At 44.0% G+C, this 25515-nt stretch overlaps 1 protein-coding gene across 7 annotated transcripts in view; it reads left to right on the top strand.

Annotated features, from left to right (window-relative positions):
* The window catches only part of Gm272 (predicted gene 272), a 121323-nt gene that overhangs the window by 64716 nt on the left and 31092 nt on the right, over window positions 1-25515 (top strand). For 6 of the 7 annotated variants that reach the window (XM_006516992.3, XM_030247493.1, XM_030247494.1 and 3 more), the window contains 5 exons: window positions 12691-12837; window positions 13332-13433; window positions 14425-14587; window positions 16001-16154; window positions 25331-25387. The gene's annotated coding sequence lies outside the window, so the exon portion shown is untranslated. The remainder of the gene's footprint in view (window positions 1-12690; window positions 12838-13331; window positions 13434-14424; window positions 14588-16000; window positions 16155-25330; window positions 25388-25515) is intronic. The other variant, XM_030247495.1, reaches the window with a different exon arrangement.

Consider the following 25515-nt stretch of genomic DNA (forward strand, 5'->3'; position numbering starts at 1 on the left):
GTGCTGTCATCATTACTGACTCTGCCAGGCCCTGTCTGTGTCTCCAGCCTTCAGAACCATGAGAAGACAGTGTCTGTGGTCACGGTTATTAGTCCATCTGGTCATGAAGCTGAGATGATTGACAGATTGGCTAGAGTGGTCTGGAATCTAAGCATAATGCCTGGGGAAAGGTGCAGATGCCTACAGAGAGTAAACGTGAATCGAGGAGCCCAGAGATTACCCCAGAGGTTCTTGGTTAATACCTTGCTTAGAATACCAGAGGGATAGGGACTTGACCTAGCCCCTGAAATAGGATATATGACACCCAGGTTTCCAGGGCCCAGGTCGCCTGAGGCTGCCACAGTAACTGTAGGGCCAGTGCAGGGGTCTCATATTGGGTCCCCTGAGCTTCCATACCCTTTGGGGAAATCTATTGGACAACACTGGTATCTCTGGGCCCTTAGCCAATTTGTTGTTAAGATACTGCAACCCAGATTGAGACTCAGAGGTAGAGAAAAGCATTTCCCTACTACATTCCAGAAACTGGAGTTTCATGGTCCAATACTAGAGGTAGGTGTAAAAGTAACCATCATGGTGCCTCAAGAGTAGAGCTGCAGGAGATGCAGGTTCTGCTGAGAGGGACTTCTATACGAGTGGACACCAGGAAGATTCTTTCAGATGGTGTGTACATCCATGATTGTGCATGCATGTGTATCTGTGTGTGTGTGTGTGTGTGTATGTGTGTGTGTATGTGAATGCACTTATGCCTGTTTTAGGATCGGCTCTCATGAATCTCAGGCTTCCTTCAAGCTTATGGCATAGTTGGAGATGAGTATGAACACCTGGTCCTCCTGCCTCCACCCTTCAACTGCTTGATTATGGGTATTTGTTCTGACATCCTTGTGTATGCTGTGCTGGGGGTGAAACTCTGTCTCCTGTATGCTAGGCAAGTGCTCTGTCAAGTGTGTTTCATCCTTAGCTGCAGATGGCACCTTTTTTTTTTTAATTAGGAATTTTCCTCGTTTACATTTTCAATGCTATCCCAAAGGTCCCCCATACCCATCCCCCCAATCCCCTACCCACTCACTCCCCCTTTTTGGCCCTGGCGTTCCCCTGTACTGGGGCATATAAAGTTTGCAAGTCCAATGGGCCTCTCTTTGCAGTGATGGCCGACTAGGCCATCTTTTGATACATATGCAGCTAAAGACAAGAGCTCCAGGGTACTGGTTAGTTCATATTGTTGTTCCACCTATAGGGTTGCAGTTCCCTTTAGCTCCTTGGGTAATTTCTCTAGCTCCTCCATTGGGGGCCGTGTGACCCATTCAATAGCTGACTGTGATCATCCACTTCTGTGTTTGCTAGGCCCCAGCATAGTCTCACAAGAGAGAGCTATATCTGGGTCCTTTCAGCAAAATCTTGCTAGTGTATGCAATGGTGTCAGCATTTGGAAGCTGATTATGGGATGGATCCCTGCATATGGCAATCACTAGATGGTCCATCCTTTCGTCACAGCTCCAAATTTTGTCTCTGTAACTCCTTTCATGGGTGTTTTGTTCCCATTTCTAAGAAAGGGTAAAGTGTCCACACTTTGGTCTTCGTTCTTCTTGAATTTCATGTGTTTGGCAAGTTGTATCTTATATCTTGGGTATCCTAAGTTTCTGGGCTAATATCCACTTATCAGTGAGTACATATTGTGTGAGTTCCTTTGTGATTGGGTTACTTCACTCAGGATGATGCCCTCCAGGTCCATCCATTTGCCTAGGAATTTCATAAATTCATTTTTTTAATAGCTGAGTAGTATTCCATTGTGTAAATGTACCACATTTTCTGTATCCATTCCTCTGTTGAGGGGCATCTGGGTTCTTTCCAGCTTCTGGCTATTATAAACAAGGCTGCTGTGAACATAGTGGAGCATGTGTTCTTCTTACTGGTTAGGACATCTTCTGGATATATTCCCAGGAGAGGTATTGCGGGATCCTCCGGTAGTACTATGTCCAATTTTCTGAGGAACCAGATGGCACCTTCTTGAGCTGTCACGAGATCCTGTTATGATGGAAGTATCTGCATGAGCGGCAGAGTACAGAAGACAGGAATGTTGTGCTGCTCTGAAGCACCAGTCCATCTCTACTGTCGAGAGGCACAGCGAAGCTCTCCCAGATGGTAAAGGATTTGTATTGAACCCCACAAATGCTGCCTCCTTCCTGTGGACCTGGGCTACTGGGATCTTTTCCTTTTATTGAGGGCCCCAAAAGTGGGGTAGTCTGTACTGTGAGTCTCTGAGTCTTCCTGGCTCTACAAGGATGCTGTGCTTGGCACATTTACAGGAAGGGCAGCCCAGGACTTTTTTTTTTTTTTTTAAATTGCACTACTGAGTCCTGGCTCAGTTTAATAGGTGACATCAGGCACTAATTATTAAATCTGTGGACTCTGGGACAGATTTGGCCTTGGCTTCAAACAATGGGGAGCAGGTCCATAGAGGGATGAGGTTAGGAGTAGATGGATAGGGAATCAGTTCTCCTGCTAACTTTGGGGTGAGTGTTAAACCAGAGGCTGAGCTCTTAGTTCTTCTGGCTTAAGGCTCAGCTTTCAGCTGGCATCAGGCCCTTCATCTGCTTTTTAAGAAATGCTCTAGTGTCCCACACCCAGGAAACTTCTGGCCATAGGTCAATTCTGTTGGCCTGAGCCTAGCACCTAGGACTAGCAGGTCTCTCCAGCCACTGCCTCCCCCTGGTTCCCTGTGCATCAGCCCATCTCCACCAAACTCCAGGAGTGCTGGTGCCTTAACCCCAGGAGGAGGCCCTTGCCCTCTGTACATGGAAGCCAGATAAAGCCCTGCTTCCTCAAGTACCTACTCATGTATGGACCTTAGCTTGTCTTGCCATGCCCGATGCCTGGGAGGTAAACAGGTCCCTCCGCCATGTGCTCTTTCTTGATGAATGTTATCCTAGGCTTAAAGCAACTCCGCAAGTGACCATGGACCGAACCACTGAAACCGTGAGCCCAAACTAACACTCCCTTCAAGTCGAACCTCTCAGGGACTTCTTCACAGAGCTGCAAAGCTGACAGGCACTGTCCTTCTTGCCTCCTGCCAGGCTGCTTCTCCACTTGGTGTTATGCAGTCGTGAAGGTCTTGCTGAGTGCACATGTTGAGTGTGCAGAGGGAAGTCTCACTTGTTTCTGAGCATGACTAGGGAAGCATCCAGTGTTCATGGCTTTGTTCTCACACCTCCTACCTGGAGAGCCTTCACCCACTCCATATACTAATTCAACCTTTCTGGGGAAGCCCTTGAAATGCCTTTGCCTTTCCCCCGCAGATGACTGCATCCCTCTCTTCCTCAGGGTTGTCCCTCCTTGTGCTCATTGGATTTTCCCTCCCGAATCACACTGACAGGATCTTGTGCCTTCTGAGAGAATGGAAGCTGTGGCCTGGGTCTTCCCAGGCCATAGAGGGTGCCGGGTGAGTGCAGCAGGATTAGATATCAGCAGGTTGGAAGGGTTTCAAAGGCTGCAACTCCCTGACCTGACACAAAATTCCCCCATTCCCCTGGGTTCCTCTGCATCGGATCAAATTTAGGCCCTAAGTCAAGCCCCATCATTCTTCCAGGTGGGGTTCCCACGGTTCCCACTGATACAACCAGTAGCACCTTTGAACGGGGTGACCTCAGCTCTACCTATGATGCAGTCTTCCTGAAGTGATAAGTCACCGTGCCATAGCTCATATGTAGTATTTGCCCAGAAATTGGCTCATGGGAGAGCAGGGGACAGTAACATAAACTGAGGTCTGTAGATAGATGGGAAAACATGGCCAGTCCTCGTGGATAATATCTAAGTCATTAGGCTGATGTGTCATTCACCCTGACTTTCCATACCTACTTACACTACACTCCCATCATATTCCCCTGCTCTATTTCACTTGCCTGCTCATTCCATGCAACTGGTACTTCCCCCTTCCATATATTTCTTGAAAATGACATTTCACCCTTTTAATGGGACTCTTCACTTTCTTCTGTTTATATGCTATGGTATTTGCCAATTTCTTTCTTTCTTTTTCTTTTTTTTATTGGATTTTTTTTGTTTGTTTTTTTCTTTTTTCTATTTTTCTGAGACAGGGTTTCTATGTGTAGCCCTGGCTGTCCTGGAACTCACTCTGTAGATCAGGTTGGCCTTAAACTCAGAAATCCGCCTGCCTCTGGCCCCCCCAAGTGCTGGAATTAAAGGTGTTCGCCACCATCGCCCTGCAGGTATTTTCTTTATTTATATTTCAAATGTTATCCACTTTCCTGGATAACATTTATCTTCCCTCTTGGAAACACCCTATCACATCCTCCCTCCCCCTGCTTCTATGAGGGTGTTCATCCACCCACCCACCCACTCCCACCTCCCTCCCCCTCGATTCCTCTACACTGGGGCATCTATCAAGCCTTCATAGGACCAAGGACCTCTCCTGCCATTGATGCATGACAGGGCCATCCTCTGCTACATATGCAGGTGGGGCCATGTGTACTCCTTTGTTGATGGGTTAATCCCTGGGAATTCTGCGGGGTCTGGTTGGTTGATATTGTTGTTCTTCCTATGGGGTTGCAAACCCCTTCAACTCCTTTAGTCCCTTTTCTAACTCCTTTATTAGGAATCCCACGCTCAGTCCAATGGTTGGCTGCTAACATCCACCTCTGTATTTGTAAGGCCCTGGCAGGGTCTCTCAGGAGACAGCCATATCAGGCTCCTTTTAGCATGCACTTCTTGACATCCACAAGAGTGTCTGGGTTTGGTAACTGTATATGGGGTAAATCCCCAGGTGGGACAGTTGCTGGGTGGACTTTCCTTTAGTCCCTGCTCTACACTTTATCTCCATATTTGCTCCTGTGAGTATTTTGTTCTCCTTTTTGGACCAAAGTACCCATACTTTGGTCTTCCTTCTTACTGAGCTTCATGGGGTCTACGAATTGTATCCTGGGCATTTGGAGCTTTTGGGCTAGTACCCACTTATCAGTGAGTTCATACCATGTGTGTCCTTTTACGATTGGGTTATCTCACTCAGGATATTTTCTAGTTCTATCCATTTGCCTAAGAATTTCATGAATTCATCATTTATGATAGCTGAGTAGTAATCCATTGTGTAAATGTACCACATTTACTGTATCCATTCCTCTGTTGAAGCACATCTGGATTATTTCCAGCTCCTGGCTATTATAAATAAGGCTGCTATGAACATAGTGGAGAATATGTCCTTATTAGAAGTTGGAGCATCTTCTTGATATATGACCAGGAGTGGTATTGCTGGATCTTCCGGTAGTATTATGCCCAATTTTCTGAGGAACCATCAGACTGATTTCCAGAATGGTTGTACCAGCTTGCAATCCCACCAACAATGGAGGAGTGTTCCTCTTTCTCCACATCCTTGCCAGCATCTGCTGTCACCTGAATTTTTGATTTTAGCAATTCTGACTGGTGTGAGGTGGAATCTCAGGGTTGTTTTGATTTGCATTTCCCTGATGACTAAGGATTTTGAACATTTCTTTAGATGCTTCTTGGCCATTCGATATTCCTCAGTTGAAAATTCTTTGTTTACCCCATTTTTAAATAGGTTTATTTGGTTCTCTCGAGTCTTAACTTCTTGAGTTCTTGTATATATTGCATATTAGTCCTCTGTTGGACGTAGGATTGGTAAAGATCTTTTCCCAATCTTTTGGTTGCCTTTTTGTCTTATTGACAGTGTCCTTTGCCTTACAGAAGCTTTGCAATTCTATGAGGTCCCATTTGTCAATTCTTGATCTTACAGCACAAGCCATTGATGTTCTGTTCAGGAATTTTTCCCCTGTGCCCATATGGTGGAGGCTCTTCCCCACTTTCTCCTCTATAAGTTTCAGTGTCTCTGGTTTTATGTGGAGGTCCTTGACCCACTTGGGACTTGAGCTTTGTACAAGGAGATAAGAATTGATCAATTTGCACTCTTGCATGCTGACTGCCAGTTGAGCCAGCACCATTTGCTAAAAATGCTGTCTCTTTTCCACTGGATGGTTTTAGCTCCTTTGTCAAAAATCAAGTGACCATATGTGTGTGGGTTCATTTTTGGTTCTTCGGTTCTATTCCATTGATCTACCTGCCTGTCACTGTACCAATACCATATAGTTTTTATCACTATTGCACTGTAATGCAGCTTGAGGTCAGGGATGGTGATTCCCCTAGAAGTTCTTTTATTGTTGAGAATAGTTTTCACTATCCTGGGGTTTTTGTTATTCCAAATGAATTTGCAAATTGCTCTTTCTAACTCTATGAAGAATTAGGTTGGAATTTTGATGGGAATTGCATTGAATCTGTAGATTGCTTTTGGCAAGATGGCCATTTTTACTATATTAATCCTGCCAATCCATGAGCATGGGAAATCTTTCCATCTTCTGAGATCTTCAGTTTTTTTCTTCAGAGACTTGAGGTTCTTGTCATATAGATCTTTCACTTGCTTGGTTAGATTATACCTAGGTTTATCCTTTGAATAGAGGAAGGCTACTGATTTGTTTGAGGTGTTTTGTTTTGTTTTGTTTGTTTGTTTGTTTTGGTTTTTTCGAGACAGGGTTTCTCTGTATAGCTCTGGTTGCCCTGGAACTCACTTTGTAGACCAGGCTGGCCTCAAACTCAGAAATCTGCCTGCCTCTGCCTCCTGAGTGCTGGGATTAAAGGCATACACCACCACACACAGCGTTTGAGTTAATTTTATATCTAGCCACTTTGCTAAAGTTGTTTATTAGCTTTAGGAGTTCTCTGGTGGAATTTTTGGGGTCACTTATACAGTCATATCATCTGCAAAGAGTGATTTGACTTCTTTCCAATTTGTATCCCTTTGACCTCCTACTATTGTCTAATTGCCCTAGCTAGAACTTCAAGTACTGTATTGAATAGATAGGGAGAGAGTGGGCAGCCTTGCCTAGTCCCTGATTTTAGTGGGATTGCTTCAAGTTTCTCTCAATTCAGTTTGATGATGGCTACTGGTTTGCTGTATATTGCTTTTACTCTGTTTAGGTATGGGCCTTGAATTCCTGATATTTCTAAGACTTTTAACATGAAGGGATGCTGAATTTTGTCAAGTGCTTTTTCAGCATCTAATGATGAAATGATCATGTGTTTTTCTTTCAGTTTATGTAGTGGGTTACATTGATGGATTTCTGTATCTTGAACCATCCCTGTTATCCCTAGGATGAAGCCTATTTGATCATGGTGAATGATTGTTTTGACGTGTTTTTGGATTCGGTTGGCAAGAATTTTATTGAGTATTTTTGCATCAATGTTCATAAGGGAGATTGATCTGAAGTTCTCTTTCTCCATTTTGTCTTTGTGTGGTTTAGATATAAGCATAATTGTGGCTTCATAGAATGAATTGGGTAGAGTACCTTCTGTTTCTATTTTGTGGAATAGTTTGAAGAGTATTGGTATTAGGTATTCTCTAAAGGTCTGATAGAATTCTCCACTAAACCCATCTGGTCTTGGGCTTTTTTTTTTTTTTTTTTTTTTTTTTTTTTTTGGTGGAGAGACTATTAATGACTGCTTCTATTTCTTTAGGGTTTATGGGACTGTTTAGATGGTTTATCTGATCCTATTTTAACTTTGGCACCTTGTATGTGTCTAGAAAATTGTCCATTTCATCCAGATTTTCCAATTAAGTTGAGTATAAACTTTTGGAGTAAGATCTGATGAATTTTTGAATTTCCACAGTTTCCATTGTTATGTCTCCCTTTTCAACTCCGATTTTATTAATATGGATGCTGCCTCTGTGCCCTTTTATTAGTCTGGCTAAGGGTTTATCTATCTTGTTGGTTTTCTCAAAGAACCAGTTCATGGTTTTTATTGATTCTTTGTATCCTTCCTTTTGTTTCTATCTGGTTGATTTCAACCCTGGGGTCGATTATTTCCTGCTGTCTAATCCTCTTGGGTGTATTTGCTTCTTTTTGTTCTAGAGCTTTCAGGTGTTCTGTCAAGCTGCTAGTGTTAGCTCTCTCCAGGTTCTTTTTTTGAGGTGCTTAGAGCTATGAGTTTTTCTCTTACCACTGCTTTCATTGTGTGCCATACGTTTTGGTATGATGTGTCTTCATTTTCATTAAATTCTAAAAAGTCTTTAATTTCTTTCCTTATTTCTTCCATGACCAAGTTATTGAGTAGTTACTGAGTAGAGCGTTGTACATTTTCTATGTGTATGTGTGTTTTCCATTGTTTTTGTTGTAATTTAAGACCAGCCTTAGTCTGTGGTAATCTGATAGGGTGCATGGGATTATTTCAATCTTCTTGTATCTGTTGAGGCCTGTTTTGTGACCAATTATATGGTCACTTTTGGAGAAGGTACTATGAGGTGCTGAGAATAAAGTATATTCTTTTGCTTTAGGATGAAATGTTCTATAAATATCTGTTAGATCCATTTGGTTCATAACTTCTGTTTGTTTCACTGTCTCTGTTTAGTTTCTGTTTCCATGATCTGTCCATTGCTGAGAGTGGGGTGTTAAAGTCTCCCACTATTATTGTGTGGGGTGTGATGTGTGCTTTGAGCTTTAGTAAAATTTCTTTTATGAATGTGGTTGAATATCCTTTTTGATAACTTTTCATTGAGAGTCAATTTTATTCGATATTAGAATAGCTACTCCAGCTTGTTTCTTGGGACCATTTGCTTGGAAAATTGTATTCCAACCTTTTACTCTGAGGTAGTGTCTTTGTCACTGAGGTGCATTTCTTGTATACAGGAAAATGTTGGGTCCTGTTTACATATCCAGTCTTTTAGTCTATGTCTTTTTATTGGGGAATTGATTCCATTGATGTTAAGAGATAATAAGGAAAAGTGATTGTTGCTCCCTGTTATTTTTGTTCTTAGAGGTAGCATTATGTTTGTATGCCTATCCTCTTTTGAATTTGTTGAAAAATTACTTTCTTGTTTTTTCTAGGGTGTAGTTTCCCTCCTTGTGTTGGTGTTTTCCATCTATTATCCTTTGTAGGGCTGAATTTGTGGAAAGATATTGTGTAAATTTGGTTTTGTCTTGGGCTATTTTGTTTTCTCTGACTATGGTAATTGAGAGTTTTGCTGGGTATAGTAGTCTGGGCTGGCATTAATGTTCTCTTAGGGTCTGTATGACATCTGCCCAAGATCTTCTAGCTTTCATATTCTCTGGTGAGAATTCTGGTGTAATTCTGATAGGTCTGCCTTTATATGTTACTTGACCATTTTCCCATACTGCTTTAAATATTCTTTCTTTGCTTAATGCATTTGGTATTTTAATTATTATGAGATGGGAGGAATTTCTTTTCTGGTCCTGTCTATTTGGAGTTCTATAGGCTTCTTGTATGTTCATGGGCATCTCTTTCTTTAGTTTAGGGAAGTTTTCTTCTGTAATTTTGTTGCAGATATTTACTGACCCTTTAAGTTGGGAATCTTTGCTTTCTTCTGTAACTATTATCCTTCAGTTTGGTCCTCTCATGGTGTCCTGGATTTCCTGGATGTTTTGGTTTAGGAGCTTTTTGCATTTTCCATTTTTCTTTGACTCTTGTGTCCTTGTGTCAATTTTTCCTATGGTATCTTCTGCACCTAAGATTCTCTCTTCCATCTCTTGTATTCTGTTGGTGTTGCTTGCCTCTATGACTCCTGATTTCTTTCCCAGGTTTTCTAAATCCAGGGTTGTCTCCCTTTGTGATTTCTTTATTGTTTCTATTTCCATTTTTAGATCTTAGATGGTTTTGTTCATTTCCTTTGCCTATTTGATTGTGTTTTTCTGTATTTTTAAAAGGAATTTTTGTGTTTCCTCTTTAAGGACTTCTAGCTGTTTACTTGTGTTCTTCTGTATTTCTTTAAGGGAGTTGTTTATGACCTTCTTAAAGTCTTCCATCATCGTCATGAGAAGTGACTTTAGATCCATATCTTGCTTTTCTGGTGTGATGGTATATGAAGGACTTGCTGTGGTTGGAGTATTGGGTTCTGATGATGCCAAGTAACCTTGGCTTCTGTTGCTTCTGTTCTTATTCTTGCCTCCCACCATCTATTATCTCTAGTGCTACCTGCCCTTGCTATATCTGACTAGATCCTGTCCTTCCTGCAATCTTGGTTCTGTCAGAACTCCTTAGAGTCCCTCTGTCTCTGTGTCCTTTGATTCCAGGATCCTGTGATCCTGAGATTCTGGGTGTGTCAGAGTTCCTGGGAGTTAGGCTGCCTCTGGGATCCTGAGAACCTGGTGTGACCAAGCTCCTGTGATCCTGTGATTATGGGTGTGTTAGTGTGCCTGGGATTTGAGCCTCCTCTTGGTGTTGGGGGCAGGCTGCAGAGTTTGTGTACAAGGTAAACTGGTGTGGACCAGAAGGAACCCAAGCCACTGGTTGGGCAGGGTCTCAGTTACTCCTTGTGGTGTTGGAACAGATGTTGTGTTCTACTCACCCTTGATCCTATGATCCTGGGTGTGCAAGAGTGTCTCATTGTGGAGCCTCCTCTGGGTGCTGTGGGTGAATATCCTCTTTTTTAAAACTTTTTTTTTTCTGTTTCTGTATTGTCCTTTGAGTGTCCCATCTCTGGTCTTTACTGTACTTTGGGATTTTAGTTATTCTTATTTTCCTATGACATGAAGTGCATCATTAGGTTGTTTGGGGGCCTCTCAGATTTTATGATATATAATTCATATCTGTAAACTTCTGACCTGCTTTATATTTCTTCCTAGCATTGTGTGTTGCTACCATTTCCCATAATAAAGTGGTTGAGATGTAGCAAGGGTCATGGCCACCTGAATGAAGAGGGTATTTTTCAAAATGATTCCAAAATCTTATTGTCCCTGAGCTGTGGTTTATTTAATGAGGTGAAACTTGCATGCCACATTTCCACACACAGACAAGTAACTGTTCTGAAGAAACACAACAAACTTGTATGACACCACCTCTGAGGTAGAACTTGTTAAATCATTGGAAGATCATCAGATTCTTTCACATGGTTGATATACCATTAACCACTTATATGATAATGAAGTGTGTTGGTAAGAAGAACTGGAGAGGTGTCTGTGGGAGCTGGGCTACATCTAGGAGGAGGCATCATAGATTTTCCAGCAGGTTATGTCAGTTGTTCACTTCCTCCACCAGAAGCACAAGTCTACCAGAATATCAAATTAGAGAACATTGTAGTAGATGCAGCAGGATATTCAAACTTTGTGACTTTGGCATGGCAACTAAACTCACAAATGGATGGATGGAGAAGATCTGTGGTCACCTGCTCTACCTGAACCCAGATACCTTGACAGGATACCTTACAGTTGACACAGAGCTTGGATGTCCTTCTCAGTGTCATGCTCACAGATCACTTTTCATACTTAGAAACAAGTCTTTGAGGCATACACAAGCTCATCACCACCACAATGGATCATCTTCCTTGTCACTTGTCCAAAACCAGCCAAGTTATTATTGCAAGACTGCTCATGGTCTACCCATCCCCATGGTATATGACAGTAGATCATCTAGTGGAACACACATGGCTATTCCACATCCAAGAACATGAATCAATTGTCTCTAAAGAAATAATTTTGATGACCTTGAAGACCATGTGTATGATTGGGTATATAGTCTGTAGGAATTCATATTATATGTAAACCATAGGTTACACAATGAGGGTCAGAGTTAAATTCAATATATTGAAACATCAATTGAGCTGTGGGGATAGCTATCTCCCAACTGTGAAGCCCTGTTTAAATACCAGTGCTGCAGGGACTCTTGCTTTACCCTGCCCTTGAAGAAGAAAGTGAACATGACTGTCCAACCCTTTTATTACCTGAGAAGAATCAACTTCAAGAGGATGATGAAGGAGTGAGGAAGGGCTGCAGAAGGCACAGCACACCTAACACCCAGTACTATCTGAAGAAGATGCCCTGTCTAGGTACCACACACAAGGGAAGTGAAACTGTGAATGTTTGGAGGATATTGAAGTTGATATGATTTTGGGTGACCTGATGAGCAGTCCCCATCAGAGTCACCCTAGGATGCAACAAGCACAAGGCTAAATGAAGAGAACAAGAGCTTGTGTCCTGTGGAACCGTGAACAGGGTCAGTCACACCCAGTGACTAGCTCTAGGTTGAATCTATAGACTCTGGCTCCAAAATGACTAATGCTGGAAGGGAATGAGAAGGTGAATTACTTGAGTATTTAGAACACTTCGCTGCTGCCTGCTCACCCAAAGGTGAGCCATGAATACTTGTTGTAAGGAGCTGTAAAGAAAGGAGAGGTGAATGGGGTCTGGTAGTTTAGGGCACCACAATGCATGTCTACATTTTATTTTAATGCCTTTTGATGCCCCTTGCAAATGACAAATTATACTAATTTATGGTGTACAAGACTTAGGGTGTCTATCTCTTTAGAAAGAACAAGCTTACCGTCTCTCTCTTATGTAGATCCTTGGAATGTTGGACCAGATGTAGATAGCAGAACATAGCGACCAGAAGACTGTAAAGGAGGAAGGAGAGTTTTGCAAAAGGGGGCAAAGGTTCAGAAGGGGAGGAATCAAGTGGAGGACTAGGCTACAGCTAGGTAGCTTAGTGCTAAGGCCTGCCTATAGCAAGATGAATAACAGGCCTTTTCATGTGTCTTCTTTGAAGTGGCGAAGTAGACAAGACCTGGTGCAGATGGACAGCCACTGAAGGGAGCCAGACCAGAATGTCAGGGTGCTGCGTGCCCACACACCCAGGGCACAGGCTCCCATAGTCATTCTCTTCCATTAGGTCTTCGCTGTTGGCTCCCTGCTTGCTCAGCCCAGCATTGCTGGCTGCACAGAGAGATGGTGCCATGTGACATTCACCTGATGAAGGCCTACCTCCCTAGCTCCTGCAGAACATCTACCCCCGAAAGCAAGACTGACTGGAACACAGGTCTCAGGCTTCTCACCAGCCCTTTCCCTGCACCCCCTCCAGTCTTCTCTCTCACAATTCCTGTGGGACATAAATAGATAATCTGCATGAGTCTAGCGGGAGAAGGGAGATTTGAAAAGGGGAGGAATTGAAGGGAACTGGGGCAGGAGTAGAGCCTGCCTTGAGGAAACTCCTGTCAGAGAGGTGAGGAGAAAGGGATGGATGATGGGCTGGGGCAGGGAGTGGGACAAAAGGACCAAACTTCCCCAGAGTAGTGGAGTTGGAGGACGCAGGCCTCGTCCCACCACGAGAAGAAGCCCTGATTGGAGGGTCCCAGCATGTGCCAAGGCACATGTGTATGCTATTGGCTTGGAAATCTGCTCCCGTCCTGGGTTGCTGAGGCAGGGTATAGCAGGAGAGAGGGAAAGCCACATCCATCCCTGGAGACCCATCATTGTCCTGTCTGTTCTGACACTGGACTGCTGCTCTGCCAATGTCTATCTTTGTCTTTTCAGCCTCCTGTGATGATGTCCCTTCCTCTCCCAGGGTCCCACAGACACAATTCCTCAACGCTTGCTGGACTACATTTTGAGATTGTTTTGGTTCACTGTGCCAAGGTAGGTAGGCCTTTTCAGCACTGTCTCTACAGGCAGCAGCTGTGGGACTACTTTGTAACTAGTGTCCACCTTAGGGGTCAGGTTTAGAAAGAACCATGGTGATAGCCAGTAATGCTGAGTGGACACCTGCTGGTGTGGTGTCTGCACTGCTCCCCTGGGTACCTTCTTGGTAGGGTGTAACTCCTGGAGTCCATGGGGACCTACCAGCTGACCAGGAATACAGGGGGGTAGTCTGTGGAGATTATGTACTTGAGGTAATTTTGAGTCCACTAAGTATCTGTTTGTGGTAAAAGATGGGTTTCTGAAGCCTGGTCTTGACATACCACTAGTCCAAGTAAATAAGAGGGAAGTGGCTTATGCAGGATGCCCTGACCCAGAGGGGAAGGCACCACTGATTTGCTTTGGGGTTTGGTCTGTTGTGCTTGGTAGCAGGCTTACCTCTCTCACCCTCTGGCCCCAGGCCTTTTTGGCATATTGGGATATTCTGAAGGGGGTAACCAAATCATGTTCCCAGCTGTATGGCATGAATGCTGCCAATGTCACTGTCCAGCCACTGCATTACATCATACTTTTCAACCCCGACCATGTGGCGAGTCCCATTTGGTCCCACATGGGAAACAAGGCAGAGGCACAGATCGTCTTGCTTGTGTGCTCAGAGCAGGTTTAGGTGTGGGTGTTCACTGGGGCAGATCTCCGCTCCTACTTCAGAGTATTTGAAGCCAGGGCCGGGAAGGTGGTAGATTTTGTTGACCTCTTGGAAATAAGTTTGGGGAAATAATCAATAGGTAGTAGAGGGGAGTGGAGAGGGAGTGGGGGGAGGGTAGAGGGAGAGAGACTGTCTGTCTGTCTGATTGTGATTTATGAGGTACTCTCAAGGAAAACTGGGTTGCTTTGTTATGGCCCTGGCCATGCTTCCCAATATTTGGGGTGTGCCCAGAACGTGAGCTTGTGGCAGTCAGACCTTAACAGCTCATCTCCTCCTTCCTTGCAGGGATATTGGCACAGCTCTGAACACGCTTTCTGTGATGACTGATTGGTGTTCATCTTGTGGCCATCCTAGGTGAAGAGAAGGCCAGGTGTCTAGGGATGAAGTCCATCCAGCCCATGGCAGCAAGTTTCATGATGGAGCACACATTGTTAGGGCACACACAGAGGTATGCATGTGGTGCTAACTTCCCTGAATGTTGTCCGCTCATGGCTTTGGTTTTCTACTGGAGAACGGACAGTTAGGGAGAGGAAGGGTCCTTGAATCTAGCACCTTCACCAGTTGCTTATCTATATCTTCCACACCTGGCTGGTAGGGAACTGATGCATTTCCTAGCTGTCTCTGGGTATCAGGATGTTTAGACGCACAAGTTCCACTTGCCCACACACTTCCTCCTCTAGGTGGAGGAAGCACTGTTCTCCATACTAGAGACTAGGAGCTTGTTCTTGAGGAATGAACAACAAGTTGTGTCAGGGAACTGTGTCATGTCTGAGCCAGGCCTTTGGCCCTAGGCATGATGTCTTCTGTGGCCCCAGGCAGGGTTTAGAAGTTCACTTGTCAGCTCCAGAGACCCACCAGCCTTCCTCTCGGGTCTCTGCTCTGCTGGATCTATTTGATGTGTTCAGCATTGAAACTGTCTTTGCTCTGTCACAGCTGGACAAGCATAATGGAGGTGGGAGGTGGGAGGTAAGAGGCTCCAGGGTGACATGTTGGTAGGGAGCCATTTTTGACCATCGGACCCCAGAGCTTGCTGCCAGGAAAACGAGTAGGTTCAGCCAGACCAAGCCCAGTCTGGATTGAGAGGCCCTGCTTGGTGTCTCTACACAGCAAAGGTCACAATGGAAGGAGACAGGCTTTGTACTTGCCTCTCCTTAGTCTCTGACCACCAGTGAAAATGAACATGCTGTTCTTTACAGAGGCTACAGCCTCAGTCCTAGGGAACAAAATTTTGTGCTAGGGTATCCTGTAATGTCCCTTCCTTCCTTCCTTCCTTCCTTCCTTCCTTCCTTCCTTCCTTCCTTCCTTCCCTCCCTCCCTCCCTCCCTCCCTCCCTCCCTCCCTCCTTCCCTTTCTCTCTCTTTTCTTTCTTTCCTTCTTTCTCTTTTAATATTTATTTATTTATTTATTTATTTATTTATTTATTACAGCTGCTCAGCCAAACCTTGCTACCTGTAGCTAAAGTTGCCTCTGCCTAGCAGCCTGCCTGGTCCTGGTGGCAGTGATAGGAGAATTGGGCATCATTGTCATCTTAATGAGGAACTTGACATGTGGTTTCCTGGGGCTCTTTCTCCAGAGCCTTGGGGCTTAGAAAGAAGTCAGAGACATGTTGTAGATAGTGACCATGGTAACACCAGTTCCCGATAGAGCCTGGATCCTTTATGTTGTAGATAGTGACCATGGTAACACCAGTTCCCGATAGAGCCTGGATCCTTTTTTTTTTTTTTTTAACCATATTATCTCTGGTCTTAGAAGCATATCCCCTTGGCAAGCATCATCGTGTGTGCTGAAGGTTGCAAACACACCCTTGGACTCTGCATTTTAACAGAAGAGAAATGTCATCCATGTCTCTCATCCCTTGCAGATGTTCCAGAAAGCCTCTTTGAAGAAGCTCAGACTTATCCCTAGCACAGGATGATGTGAGAAGCCTTTCAAGTTTGGTTTTCTTCCCTGAAGATCCTTTCTTGTGTGGTGCTGCTCTCATAGAGAACCTGAACTTGGTTCTCAAAGCCCAAATAGTGAGTTTAATGTTGCTGTTGTCTAACAAGTCAGTTTGTGCCAGACAGTGAGGCTATGCCTCACTCAGGTTCAAACAGGGAAAATGTTCACTGTAACTCCCAGCCCATGACCCTCCCAGATTCAGTAGACCAAAGTGAGACACTTAGTTCACACTGGCAGGGAGTGCTCTGAGCTGCTTGGGTTGGGAAAGACTTTTAAGCCCTGAAAGCTTCTCACAGCTTGGCCCCTGAGCCTGGATGTGGGATGGAAGAAATCAGGCTGAGTACCATGGAAGCAGAGAAATGGAACAATCAAACTGCCCATCCCTCCTCACTAGGAAGGCTGAGGCAGTAGGAAGTGACTCAGCCCCTGCAGGTCTAGCTCCCGGGAGCCATTAGGAATACCATTCCAATCAGCCAGACCTTTTCTCTTCAGTACTTCCAGGAAACCAAGTCCCATGTGCCTTGGGGCCTTTGGAAGCACTGGGCATGGTTGCCCACTCCCTTTCAGTCTTCAATTCCACACTCATGATCTCAGCACAAGTCAAGAGAAAATGTTCCCTACCACTTTGCCTGGTCCCCCAGGCTGTTCACCATGACAGGGACTGTTTAATATCTGGGTGCACAGGCTCTCCTGAGTCCTATGAACTCCACAGAGGCTGGACTCTGCCACCAGCCTCACCTGCTTCTTATATTTGCACCAGGAGATTGACCAGTCAGGGTGTGAAAATCTGCTCTTTGTGGCCTGTGTTAGGCTCATGAGAAATCTGATGAGAGTTTCACCACCTAAGTCTGCCCCTCTTTATCACAGAGAGACAGTTCCATAGTCTGCAATCTTGTAAAACAAGCAGGGGGACTTGAGTTAGATCCCCCAGCAACCACAGAAAACTTTGGCAGAGCAGTGTGTGCCTTATGACCCCACCTCTAGGGAGATGGAAGCAGACAGACCTTGGAACTCCCTGTACAGATGCTGTAGACTAATTGTCAGGCTCTAGCTTCAAGTAGAGCCTGTCTAAAAGTAAGGTAAAGAGTTACAGAGAGAGAGGCTTGATGCTGAACTCTTTTCTACTCTCATAAAACCAAGCACATGTATGTGCCCTTGAACACAAATGCAAACTCACTCACCTGTACACAGACACAGACACAAGTAGACAGGGGTATGGAGAAGAAGAAAAAAATCATTAGTTAACATTTCATCTTTCAGAAATGATTCTGTTTCTAATGTGTGATATCTACTTTTCAAACTGCAGTAATTGCGATTTTTGTTAATTCTAGTGAAAGGTCCTGCAAAATTGTGTTTGAATTTGATTCTCTTCTCATTAGATGGGTCTACTGAAGAGTAGGCAGTTGACTTCATGCTGTGAAGGGTGTACCCAGTACCACACACACATCCTCATCCAGAATGCAGAATTCCCTTCAGAACCTCCAGAAAGGAGCTATCATGACTTTGGCCCTGATTGGAAAGAGCAAAAGGATGCTGGAATTGAGTTCAGAATTCACAAAGAGCAAACAAGGTTCTGCAGTCTCTAGGAAAGAAGGCAGGCAAGCCAAGTCATTACGGAGATCTCTGTACCTGTTTCTGAGTGGCTATGTCAACATACACTATGCCAGCAAGCAGAATCCTCTGAAAATTTTATTCATGCAGAAAAGGAGATGGCTCATTTGTAGACACAAATGAGCTGGAAGGTGTCCCCACATTGGGTGGGTGTCCCCACATTGGGTGGGTATATATATGGTCTACTGTACCGAGCTCTAACCCCAGGCACACACAGTGTTCTAGTCAGCCACAGCCCACACATGCCCAGACACAAAAAAATATCATGATGGCTCTCTTTTTTTTTTTTCCTCATGGCTTTGTTTCAGGTGTCTTTAGAAAATGGGTACCTCAGAAGCTATCAGTATTTCTAAGAGTAGAAACTAGCCTGTGCTTTTTTCAGTCATTGTTTTTGTTTCATCACACATAACTGTGAAACATTAGGATAATAAAATGCTTCATCAATAATGAGTTCGCGGATACATACGTGTGATTGTAGATACAAGCATGTGTTCAGGCAGAGAGTGAATGTGGGAATTGTGTGTAACTATGTCCATGCAACTTTTAGTATGGTCTATCCTTCCTGACAGCATTCATAAAGGGCTGTATATGTGTACCACTCATACTAGCCCTGGCTCTCCCACACCAACCATCAATATAAACGATTCCCAAGAGAGATGGCCACAGGCTGATCTGGGCAATCCCTCACCTGAGACTCCCAAGTGACTCTTCGTTGTATCAAATTAGCAATAAAATCTAACACAGAGCCCCTTCTAGATGCTTCTGGGAAGAACACATCTATAAAGCTGTAGTGACATGAGATCAGTGACTAGGAGCCCTGGCTCCAGGAGAAGGACAAGTCTCAGATTGAGAGCTGGTGGGTAGAACACATCTATAAAGCTGTAGTGACATGAGATCAGTGACTAGGAGCCCTGGCTCCAGGAGAAGGACAAGTCTCAGATTGAGAGCTGGTGGGTCACGCTCTGTCAGCCAGTTAGGATATAACTGCTTTGACTGTTTCTAGTCACTGCATTTTCAATTTTTTTTTAAATCACAGTGTCTCACTCTGTAGTCAAGATGATTTCCAAGTCACAACAATCCTCCTGCTTCAGGCTCCTATATGTTAGGATTGAAGTCAGTCCCTTTAGTGGCATGACCCAGAGCCTGGGGGCTGATACCTGGGAGGGCTTCTCTGACACACACTTTTTTCTTTAATCTTGCTGCCACATCAGAGGCTTGGAATTTGATCCTTGGAACCCATAGGGGGAGGCAGAGAACTGACTCCCACGGATTGTTTGCCCTCTGTCTTGCACACATGGGGCCCTGCTCATGCGCATGTGCAGACAGTAAATAAATGTAACACAAAGTTTTGTTGTTTTATGTGACAATTTTTAGGCCAGTGAAATTCACTCTGCAGCCCAACCTGGATCTGGTTCTTGTAGACAGTCCTCGTGTGTTAGGTGGTGGTGGTGTGTTCTCTGCTGCCACAGAAGTTTTTATGTGCCCAGTAAATCAAGCTTGCCTGCTTGACGTTAATTTTACTGTATCAGTTGTTTCAATGATATATTTGCTTACTGATTCTCTGTCAAATAGCTATCAGCAATTCTCTTGACTTTCATTAAACTACTAGAAACCTTGAGGCTCAGGCACTAAACTTAAAGTTTATTATAATGTTTGGTTAGATCACTGTAGAATACGTTTGTATAGAAGAATAACATTATAATTTACAAAATATGATAGATTTTATGTCTTTATAATGGATCTTTAAAAAAAAACTTTTCTCCTTTATACTTGACAGATTTAGTTCAGTGGCTTAACTATTTATAGGCATCATGGATTACTCGACAAAACTTATCAACTATAAGAACCTTTAAATGCTAAAATAAATACAAAACCTTCCTTCCTTCCCCCTCAGACCTTGCTCACATGGAGAACCTTTGGAGTCCCTGCCTCTCTGCTTAGTCACGCCCTGGTTTCAGTCCCTCAGTTATGATATTTAGTAATTTTTATTGTCAGAGTTCCCCGAGATCAGCCAAGCTGTTACAAACTCATGTATTTCCTTTCTCCTAGTCTAGTTGCAGCAGAGCTCATGCAGAATCACTTTTGTGCCATGGGTGACAGACTGAGGTGGTAAACAATCTTAGTGCAAAAGCATCGTTTTCTTGCATAGGCTACTCTGCCCAGTTTATGTGCTACTGCCAGAGAACTCAGGCGTACATGTGGACAAACACTCTGCAACTGAGCTAAGTCCACAGTCCATTCCCCAACTTTTATGTGGAGTCTCAAGTTCAGGAACTGATGGTGGATCGTATCTGGACTTATGGTTGCTGTGGATGTTGTTAATAGAAGGCAAGAAGAGGGGACCCTAAGCATATGATCAGGGTCTTTCTAAGCAGGGGTAGGTTTGGACACAGAGGAAAGGAGTCAGAAACAGAAACAATGCTATCCCAAGATGAAAAGTGCCAAGGGACATGCATGATCACCTGCAACTCCCAAAGCTCAGAAAGAGACGGGATAGAGCCACCTTGATGCCCCAGAAAGGACTGGTCCTGGTAAGAAAGAGAAGGTCAGGAGCTGTGCCGACCCCACCCAGCTGAAACTCCCCACTAGCCTGGTGACAGTTCTGTTCACCAGGCAGTGATTTTCTTAGTGCTACTCTTCATCCTGGGTCACCTGCTGGTGGGAGCACAAAGGCCCACTTCACACTCATCTAGGTCAACAGGCCCCTCTTGACTTCTGGACAGGGACTCTCAGACATGACCTTCCAGGGAGTTGCACGATTGGCAGGCAGCCCATTATAGTGTCAAGAGACTAACCATCATGGTTCACATTCTGTAGAATGAGACACTAGAATTTGGGGGCAGTGCTTGGGAGATGCCTCAGTTGCTGGAAATGCATGAAGACCAAAAAGTTCTAGTCCTGGCACCACATTCAAAGTTGCATACAGTTGCATACAGTGGTCATCCCTACTCTGGAGAGGCACAGAAAAGAGCTGAACTGGTGAACTCAAGAATTGGTGGGAGACATTTCTCAAAAAACAAAGTGGAAGACCACAGAGGAGGGGCATCTGAGGTTGACATTTGGCCTTCATGAGAAACTGCACACGAACATGTACACACAGGTGAAACACACACATAGCAGCGGGGGGGGGGGGGGTTGCAGATGGGGAGATGAGACTAGAACTGGTCAAGGGTGGTTCTCTGGGTACAGTGCCCCAGAATCTACCACCCAGCTCAGAGTGATACACACAGGTTTCCTCTGGTTGGCATAAAAATCCTATTTCTGCCTCCTAGAATTTGTAGCCTAGGCTTAAGTATGGTGATGTGTAGGAAAGTTTTATTTCCTTGTGGCACTTGAATCTTTGCTAACAAAGCCCTCCTTGATTTCTCAGAATCTTCCCAGGAAGTTTGCTAGTGTACATCATAGGGCTGCTTCTTTGTGGTTCCCATGACGATTCCACTTAAATGCAAAGGTGACAGCTGTCTAGAGTAAGCTATAGCAGTGCTTCAAGAACATGCAAGACACTGCTTCAGCTTCAGCGCCCCAGTTGCTGTGTTACACAGTGCATGCAAAAACAAAGAGTAACAAGAACATGCAAGACACTGCTTCAGCTTCAGCGCCCCAGTTGCTGTGTTACACATGTGCATGCAAAAACAAAGAGTAACAATTTGTCATGTATTAGTGATGTAGACCATGGAGAAGACAAATTTACTCACTCTGAACTTTCCTTGAATATTTTGTATGTATGGTCTTAAAGTGCCGATTCCCCTGTCTCCTCCTCCTAATAGCAACCTCTCTGACAACTATCATGTGTCAGTTGAACCTGAAGGATTTGCTCAGGCAGGGCATAGCTAGTGGTGACCAGCTGTAGTTTGTGTGCTGTCAGAGCTGAGCCTGCTTCCCTCCAACATTGTGGAAACCTTAGTCTCAGTGTAAGGAAGAGGCCCCGCCTTCAGGAGGCGACAAGGCCTTGGTGTTCATACAGCCATTAGAGAAGATACCACACCCAGAAAACAGCTGGAAGAACTGAGTTCAGTCCTATGCAAGACTGTATGACAACAATATCAGGTGGATATCACCCTACATCTCTTGTATCTTGGTCTTGAATCAGTCATCTTCAACAATACAAGAAATCAATTTCTGACCCCCAAAACAAGGCATTTATTTGTTGCACAGTGGCATGGCACCATTTCCCAAGAAGTAAGAATACTTGTCTGATATGGCCTGACAAGATTTTCAGGATAGTTTGTAATGAATCAACCACTGTCTATTTAGATCTAGATTTAAGGGTCTTCTCTGCTCTGTATTAGCAGCATGTGGATTCACAACATCAAGGCTTCACAGCTCACTGGTCCTCTTGTGACTGCTATTGGGCTCATTTAATCTATGCAAATGCCACAATGTCTCAGGTGACCTCTGTAACCTCTGAGGCATGAAGGGAAGGCAGCACATATCTGACATAAACTGATAAACAGCAGGAAACCTAAATGTCTTGTACATTCCTGCATTACAGATTGTGTTGAGAGGCCTGGCACAGGAAGTCAGCAATATGAGGGTGGAGCTTAGACTGCATGATTTCCTGTATCTCATGAAACATGGCTGCTGAATGGTTTTACTAAGTGGATAGTACACTGAGGCCTACATGTGTGGCAAGAGAATCATGTTCTCTACTGGAGGATAATCTATAATACATAATAATAAAAAGATAACCTATCTGAGCAATTATATTAGCACTTTGTGTGGTCATGGTCACTGACCCTAGCTAGTATGTTGATTCATAAGTACTCCACCTGCTTGAAAGTTGGAGATGGCTTTACCGAGGCACAGGTGTTTGCAGTCCTGATCCAGGCAGCAGACATGTGCTGTGGTTATATAGAAAGTTCTTTTGAAAGTGCTAAAATGGGGTAAAGCAGAGATAACTGGGCAGGATTGTCCTTAAAATATTGTAACCCTGTAATGGTCACAACCCAGTGACAGGTATATTCCTACCTCTTGCCCTATCATGTGACCTACATGAGCTGCAGTACATGAGTATGGGACTGCTAGACATTCTCCTTTGTGAAGCAACTGTACTCTGAGTAGACACAGTCACTGGCTGCAGCAAGCTTTCCTTAGTGAGGGAGGTACTCAATGTCTACCTTCTAAAGCTGTGAGCAATTCATGTGATGCACAGCTACCTTACCAGGTTATCAATGACCAGGGCACTCATTTCCCAGACCATGCTGATAGTCCTGGGAACACTATGAGGCAGGACACTCATCTGCTGTATAACCCCCAGGCAGTAAGGTTGGTACCCATCTTGGACAGTTGGACTGAAGCCCTTGGAGAAATATAAGCATTGAACCGCCCCACATGACTGTCCCTTATGCACAACAGGGGGCTCTGGCAGTTTCCCCAAAGACTGACCCTGTCCAAGCTGCACCCAGATTACCCACTGCCAGAGCTGATGGGTAAGCAGAGCACTCCTGTAGTATACAGAATGCATCAGGTCCCAGGTAGTAGGCTTCCCATGTTTTCGTATGCTATGTCAACCAGCATTTAAGTTCAAGGCTATTCTTGTTCACTGGCTGTATTTTAGAATTTCCATAAATTTTAATTGTGTTGCCACTGTTCTTGTGTCCTAGGCATGGTTCTTTTTGGAATTTAGCTTTTGTTTTGCTCTTGAGTGTGTCTGGGAGGAATTCTGTCTGAGACGTGTATCCTGGACTTTCATCAGTCATCACTGTTAACTTTGTTTTCACTGGTGAATTTTACTTTTCCATATCAGAACATGTTAGTGAGTGATGGGGTCACCACCCAGTGGGTAGAGGTGCTTCTAGGGGTGAGGCTCACTGGGGATACATGAAGAAATGATTTGCAGCCTGTGTAATTTTTATCAGTAAACTGTAGCTGGGGAGGTAATAGTGTGTATTCTTTGCCTACAGTAATGTTTAAAATAATGTCTATTATTCTTGGAGTCAAACACTTAGTTTCGATCTTAATACACTTATCCATGTCTCCAAGTCAACAATTAGAATCCAGGCATCGCTCTATTCCTCAACACAGTGTCCCCCATGATCCAGGGCCGGACTGTGTGGGTGTTATTCACCTACTGTGTGTTACATTTTGTCAATAATTTTGTTTGTTCCTCTATGCTGTGGGCATCAAGCTATTTTATGTTAAGTAGCCCCAGGCTCAGAATTATTGTCATCGATATTTTACAGATCTTTATTTGGGTTGTCTGACTTCCCCAGGTTTGTGTTACACATCTGCCATCTGCTCAGGGATGGAAAGGAAGCTCAAGGCTTGGCAGTAAAGGTTACCATGGAAGCAGAGCCATCAGGAAACTACATTAGGGCTGCACAGGGATGAGTGTCAGTGCCTCAGGGATACTGCAATGCAAACAGCAGAGGTGGAAGTAGTGGTGAGTGCCTTAACTCACCAGCACATCCAGTCTCTGCCCACACAAAGGCTTTCCACATGAAGTGAGTGCTGCTGTGATCTTTTGTGGTGACTAGTTAAAAGAGGTGGTGCCAGTTTTTACTATTATTTTCAAACTCAACGAGTGAAGAAATATACATATATTCTATCAGGAATGTCTACTGTCTTAGGGCTTTACTGCTGTGAACAGACACCATGACCAAGGCAAGTCTTATAAGAAACAACATTTAATTGGGGTTGGCTTACAGGTTCAGTGGTTCAGTCCATTATCATCAAGGTGGGAGCATGGCAGTATCTAGGCAGGCATGGCACAGGCAGAGCTGAGAGTTCTACATCTTCATCCAAAGGCTGCTAGTGAAAGACTGACTTCCAGGCAACGAGGGTGAGGATCTTATGCCCACATACACAGTGACACACCTACTCCAATCAGGGCATACCTATTCCAACAAAGCCACACCTCCAAATGGTGCCACTCCCTGGCTCAACAAAATACAAACCCTAACATCTACCTTTTTCTTCTTCTTCTTCTTCTTCTTCTTCTTCTTCTTCTTCTTCTTCTTCTTCTTCTTCTTCTTCTTCTTCTTCTTCTTCCTCCTCCTCCTCCTCCTCCTCCTCCTCCTCCTCCTCCTCCTCCTCCTTCTTCTTCTTCTTCTTCCTCCTCCTCCTTCTTCTTATTTTATTTTATTTTATTTTATTTTATTTTATTTTTTTGTTTTTCGAGACAGGGTTTCTCTGTGCAGTCCTGCCTGCCTCTGCCTCCCAAGTGCTGGGATTACAGGTGTGCCCCACCACTACCCAGCCCCATATATTTTTTTTAAAGAACATTCACTTTTATATGGACAGTTTCATCCTTCCATCATAAATTCTTTAAATATCATGGAGCAAAAAAGTATTCTGGAGTGGAACGTGGCATTTGTGAACATACAACTTTAATCACTGAGTGACTGACTCAAGCAAAATTAAACATGCTGGTAGTGAGTTGAGTCATGTGTGTCGAGGACATTATAGTGTATGCTTCGTTTTTGTTTAGTATTTAGGTTTAAATATCATCTGTCTGAAAACTGTTTATGTAAGTTTAGCACTGTTGGTAGACGATAAAATGTAGCATTGACCTTAACTTCCTCTTTGAGAAAAGTAATCATACTTTTGTAATCATATTCTCATTTTGAGAGAAGTAATCACATTTTGTCAGCATAAATTATTGGTTCCTAGACACAGAAACAGTTTTCCTTTGTTTTTTCAGTTCTGGAGCATGAACACAGAGTTTTTAGCATGACAGGCAAAACACTCGACACCTGAGGTATGTATCTAGCTCTAAAAGTTGTAGATAAAGTTCAAAGTATGTGTTTCACAACTGAATTCTTAGCTCTTAGCGTTCCCACTGCACATTGCCTTTCATTATCTCTCCCTTGGACCAATGATGATTGA

The sequence above is a fragment of the Mus musculus genome, chromosome 13 (genome assembly GCF_000001635.26).
Source record: "Mus musculus strain C57BL/6J chromosome 13, GRCm38.p6 C57BL/6J".
NCBI lineage: Eukaryota > Metazoa > Chordata > Mammalia > Rodentia > Muridae > Mus > Mus musculus.